The sequence below is a fragment of the Callithrix jacchus genome, chromosome 2, assembly GCF_049354715.1.
Source record: "Callithrix jacchus isolate 240 chromosome 2, calJac240_pri, whole genome shotgun sequence".
NCBI classification, from domain to species: Eukaryota; Metazoa; Chordata; class Mammalia; order Primates; family Cebidae; genus Callithrix; species Callithrix jacchus.
In genome coordinates this window covers 69,604,410-69,610,710 of record NC_133503.1, presented here as the reverse complement: position 1 = coordinate 69,610,710, position 6,301 = coordinate 69,604,410, and positions in this window count along the sequence as shown.

The following is a 6,301-nucleotide window of genomic DNA, read 5'->3' as shown; positions in this document are numbered from 1 at the left end:
GCCCCGCGCCCCGCCCCGGGCATGCGCGCTGGCCCTCCGGCCGCCTCGGAACCGCGAGGGGGCGATGACCGCGGGGAAACCGCGATCTGAGGGAGCGAGGAAGGGGCGCCCCTCGCCGGCCAACCCTAACCACCGCCCCTGGACTCCCGGGTTCCGCGCCGTCTCGGGCGGTTCCCACTTCGCAGACGGGGAGATTGAGGGCCGGAGAGGCTGCTCCTTTGCTGCGCGCTTGCCGAGGGCGGGGCGCGCTGTCTCGCAGCTCTTAGCCTAGCCCCTCGAATGCCCTCGTCTGGCTTGACCAAAGAGGGAACTGGGGTTCAGAGGGGCAGTCCCGAGGACTCGCTGCTCCTGGATGGGGACTCAGGTCGGCGCGATCTCCCGGCTCCGCCAGCGAGGAAATTTCCCGCCTCCTCCCCCGCCGCACTTCCGGCCTCCTCTTCCCCGCCCCCGGCCCTTTGTCTCGCCGCTGCCTACGCTCCCGCGAGTGGTGGGGTCGCCTGCGGTGGTGGTGCGGGAGAGATGCCTTCCAGTCCCTGGTTGCGGCCTCCCCAGTCGGGGGAACCGCCCGCTCTCTCCCCCGGGTACCCTCGAGCAAATCATTTCATCTCTCTGCGCCTCAGTTTCCCGATTTGTAAAACGGGACCAACATTAAACACCTCACGGTGGTCTTGGAAGGGTAAAGTAGATGTTCAGGGGCTTCCAGTGGTATCTGAATCACCAAGGACACGAGGATTTGCTTCCCATCCCTCCGTATTTCCCTGCAGTGGAGTTCCCTTCCCCTTAACTTCCCAGAGGAGAAAATTAATTCCGTAATTATCCTCGATGTGACAAAAGTCTCTTGCGCCGGTACTATGAAGCCACCACCACCACCTATTAATTAATGGTCATAACTATTAGCAATGAAACGCTTATTTAGGGCCAGACACAGCGCTAAGATTCTGTTAACAGGTTTTATCTGATTTCAATCTCCAATTGAAAGAAAGTTAATATTAATGTATTATATCTCCATTTTTCAGATGAAACAGACGCAGATAAGTAACTTGTTTGTGGTCACACATCTGGTTAGTAGTGGAGCTGGGGTTACAAACCCATGCGGTCTAACCCCTGAAACTTCACGTCATATTCTTACATTTTACTCCCCTCTCTTACTTGGTGAACCGTAAGCCACTGTGATCCTTAAGATATATAGTTTTAACATTTCAGGTGGTAAATGAAGAAAATCCGTGGGACTGGCGTCTCCAGGCAGCATGCCAGAGAAGGAGAAAACCTCAGCGTGACGGACCGGTTTCAGAACCACGGGCAGCACCACACCAGGGCTGCTTCCTCACATTTCCGGTCCTGAAAATTGCTCGTTCACTGCCCGCAAGGCCATTTCGCTTCAGAGTTTACAAACCCTTTATCCACATTCATCATTTCATTTTTTCTCCCTACAGTCCTTTAAAGTAAACATTACTGGCTCCATGATACAGATGAAGAAATTAAGGCTTGGAGAATTTCACAGATGTGAAAAGTGGCAAGAACCAACCTGTGATCGAAAAAGGCGCCCCTGGAACAGGACGAGGGTGGACAGGAGCAGGGACTAGGCAGGAGGGAGGAGGCTGTGGAGGGTGTTCAGGTGAGCAATGATGATGCCTGAACCAGGCAGCATTTGTAGGGATGGAGAGGTGGGGTCGGATTGGATACATATCTAGGGGTAAAATCAATAGGCCTTGGCCATGAGATGGATGTGGGCACGAGGGGAGAGAGGATTCTGCTGTCTCTCTAAGGTTATGCCTTGGGGAGCCAGGTGGATGAAGGACAGATAACTTATGAGCCATGGGGGGAAAGAGGGGTTTAATAGGATGGCTGTGCTGATACATTTGAGTCCGGAGTAAGTTCTGTAGTGGCCAAAGCTGAAGGCAGACTAGGGAACCCATCCACCTGGAGCTGGGGGATGTGGGAAGGATGTCAGCACACGGGAGGACAGTACACACCAGGTACACACCAGGTAGGGAGACACAAGGGCCATGGGCCAACCCTGAGGCAGGTCAACATGAAGGGACTGGCTGGGAAAAGGAGGCTGCAGCAAAGAATGAGAAGCAGTGATCTGAGAAGCCAGAAGCAGCCCAGGAGAGTGTGATATCTCAGAAGCCAAGGGAGAGAATGTTCTAGAAGCAGGCAGGGTCAATCACATTAAGATGACAAGATATGGCCTGAAAGGTGTCCTCTGGACTTTGAAAGTTGATGATGTGCAGTCAGTGGAGTGGGTAGGGGTGGAAGGCAACCATGATGGGCAGCAGGTTGATGAAGAAATGGGAATAAGGAAATGGGGGGCAAGTAGACAATTTCCTCAGAAAGTCTGGGCTTTGAGAGAGAAAAGAGGAATGACAGTCTCTTCAGAGGGATGGGAGGTTGAGATGGAGAAGACTTGAAGGCATTTAAATTCTGATGGAAGGGGTCCAGTACAGAGGGAAAGGGCAAGTTGTCAGCAAGGGAGAGGACCAGGGCTGGGCCTGGATGCTCAGGTGGAAAGCAGGGATGGAATCCAGAACCCCAGGGCAGCTCCCAGACCCAGAGATGAAGATCAAAGGCATGTGGTTTATTTGTGAGGTGCAAGGACAGCAGCAGGGGAGTGGAAAGGTGACCCAGGAAGGGAAGGCAGCCAGTATGAGGTTATTATTAAGTTGGCTACCACAGTGAGGAGTGAGTGAAGTTTAATCCAGCAAGGAACTCATGGAAAATGGGGTAAATACACATTTTGGAATTCTCCTGGCTGAGGGCAAGGGATCTGGGGTATTTATATCCCAACACCAGCAGATTTTGGTTAAGGGCCATCCCTGGAATGTGTTGCATTGGCTGTGTGTTAATTCCCAGGCACTCCTGGCCCACAATGCATGTGGATAAAGTGGGTCCCAGAAGCATCAGAGCATTTTTCTGACAAAGATGCAGGTACTGCTGCCGGGAGTCCTGCTGGCAGGCACAACAATGATAAGGGCATCCAAGGAGATGTGGTTGGAGCTCTGGCAGTGCCTGCTATGTAGACATCAGGGCCTCTTTACAATCTACGTCCTCTGCCATGCTCTGCGACCACTCTTGTTCCATAGGGACTTGCTGAGAAAAACATTTCTAAAATGAAAATTTCCGGACAACAGAACAAAGCACTTGCTAATGCAGAGGAGGAGCTCAAAACTGGTACGGAGGCAGTCGATGTCGTTTCAGTCCTGGCTGTGCCAGTTACTAGCTGTAAGGCCTTGGTTGAGGTCTCTCTTAGCCTCAATTTCATCAAATACAATGCTTAGCTCTCAGCACTCTAAGGAGGATATAGGAAGAAAAAATACACCGAGTGCTCTTGCTGTGGACACCAGTGTTATGGCAAGCCCAGCACTGTGCACCCTTTTCTGACCACAGCACCTCCATTTTCCTTGGGAGACTATGTCCCTGCCCCAGCTCATGTGGCAAGGTGGGATGGATCCCAGTGCCAGCTCTAGGGTGGGCAATGACCCAGGCCACTGATTTATTCTGAGGAAGAGTCGGGGATGGAGCACAGAACTGAAGCCACCTGCTTCTCACACTCTCCTGGAATTTTGGGCCTTGCTGAATTGGTGTTGCATCCACCTGGAATTGCTGGAGGTCATCTTTATCCCCATGTGGAGAGAATCCATCTGGTCTCAGGTTGTGACTCATCCTAGGGTTCAGGCTCACCCTGTGACAACCAACGTGGTCACCCACGCCGTGTGAGTGTGTGTATGTGTCTCGGGGTGCTCTGCCACTGGGGAGCCATACACACTCGTACACACCAGAGGATAAACAAGTGCCTGCAGCTCCTTGGCTGGCGCCCAGGCCGGGGGTGGAATAAACAATCCCAGTGACTTTCTGAAAAGCAAGCGTGTGTGGCAACAGGCGCCATGGAGACAAGCAGACTGTACCAGAGCAGAGGCAGCAGCCACCCCCCAAAGCCACCCCTGCACATAAACACACACACACACACACACAGTATCTTGCCCTCATTCCCCCTCTCTTTCATGTCCATATCGTGTTCATATCTCCTCCGCAAAACACAGTTCCCTTCACACACCCAGGCAGCTGCCCCCATTCTAGCTTTGCTTGAGGCTAAAACTTTTGAGAAGGTCTGAGATTCCCAACACAACAGCATCCACAGTTCCTGACCCCTTTGCCTGGACATTGGCCCTGGTCTAGGCCATATTTCAGCAAATTGAAGCCATTAGAGAAGGTGTGTATGTGTGTGTGTGTGTTTAGGTGGGGGAGGGCAGGCAGTGCCATAAACCCAACTTTCTGTAAAGTTCTTGTGTTTGCTTCAGGAATGCACACGATACGTACATGCACATACTTCTTCAAGAAATACTTACCTGTAGTTGGCTATGAAGGTTGAATAAAATTTTAAAAAATATTTTTGTATTTAAAAACAAAAACAAAAAATACTTACCCAGACCCCACACACCTTACATCCTCTGAATACAGACACTCAGATCTGCACCCATACTCCTGCATGCCATGTATAACCCAGCACCCCCAAGATGATGATAATGACAGTAGTATACCACTTACTGACTACATAAGTGTTTTACAGTCATTACCTCATTCTATTTAATCCTAAAGAAAACCATCTGAGACAATATAGTTATTCCCATTTCATAGGTGAGGAAACTAAAAAGTTCAGAGATGTTCAGTAACTTGCCAGGATTGCACAACTAGAAAGTAACAAAGTTGGGAGTCAAACTCTAGCCCTACTCAGACATACATACAACATCCTCACACATGTGCACTTGCTACACACACATACATACATGCACACACACACACGGAAACCCTCTATCCTCCGTCAGCTCAGATAACTGATGCACATCAGGTCACCTTCCCCACCCTGATCTCAAGTGCACCACCCCAGGCCCTCACAGTGCTGCCCTGATTGGCATGAGAGTCCGGCCTGGGTACATATGCACACAGCCTGCTGCTCAAACAGGCACCCTCCCTTCCTCGCTTCATTCCCTCACCCCCAGCAGCTGCGGCCTGGCCTGGTGGGGGGAGGCCCCAGGATTCAGATGGGTGACTCAGGCTGAATCATGGCCCAGCTGCTCCTTGGCAGCCCTCTCCCCCATTCTGCCAAGAGAGCCTTTTTTATTTTTCCTTTTTTTTTTTGAGACAGGGTCTTGCTTTGTGACCTAGGATGGAATGCAGTGTCATGATCACAGCTCACTGCAGCCTCCAATACCTGAGCTCAAGCAATCCTCCCACCTCAGTTTTCCAAGTAGCTGGGACTACAGGTGTTAGCAACTGCACACAGCTAAGTTTTCCTACTTTTTGCAGACAGGGTCTTGCTACGTTGCCCTGGCTGATTTCAAACTCCTGGGCTCAAGCAATCCCATAGGGCCTATTTGGTAAGCAAAGTTGGACCTTAGGGCAGGGGACAGTGAGTAGGGGGTGGACAATAAGGGATAGAGCACTCAAGAAGGAGAAATCGTGCACAAGAGGACTCTGTGCCCTCCTCCATTCCCTAATATCCTACAGGTATGTCCAGGCAGCCCCCACCCATGTCCCTCATTCTGCCAGGGAAAGAAGTCCTTCTGCCTGGACACTGGCTAGGGGCTCCCTCTCTAATCTCAGGGCCAATTTTGGCTCCCCTGCCCCAACTCTTGGCCCTAACAATGATAATAACAATAAACAATATTAACTATTCTAATTGATCACTCCCAATTTACAGCACTCTATAATTTAGGAAGCATTTTCTCATCAGTATTGCATTTAATTCTCCTCCTAGTCCTATGGGGTGGAAATTAGCATCCTCATTTTGGTGCTCAGGAAACCAAGGCTCAGAGACGTTATGTGAACTTCCAGTGCCACAGTTGGTGAAGTGACAGAGTCAGGAAGCAAGCCTGATCCGATCTGTGAAAGTAATCCGCAGGGTCAGAAATCACGCTGCAGTTGGGTGTGGTGGGCGCACAGTGGGAGGCAGGTAGGGAGACTGCTAGGGCATGGTAGGGTGCACAACAGAGGGCATGGCAATGCATGGCCAGTGGCTTGCTGTGTGTCAGGTTTGTTGTAAACTTTTTCGCTCCATCCTTCTGTAATTAAAGGATTATAGAATAATTTATGCTTTCAAGCTTTTCAGTGTGTCAGGCTGATATCCCAAGGCTCTCAACCCCACAGCATGGAGCTTTCACTGAGAGGGAGCCTGTGCTACAAGACTTTTGCTTCCTGAAACCTCCGTTTCCTCATCTGAAGAAATGGGTCCAGGCCTCGGGCAGGGTACGCTATTGAGAGGTGGGAGTGAAACCATGATCATGGTGCCCTTGAGAAGCTGGGA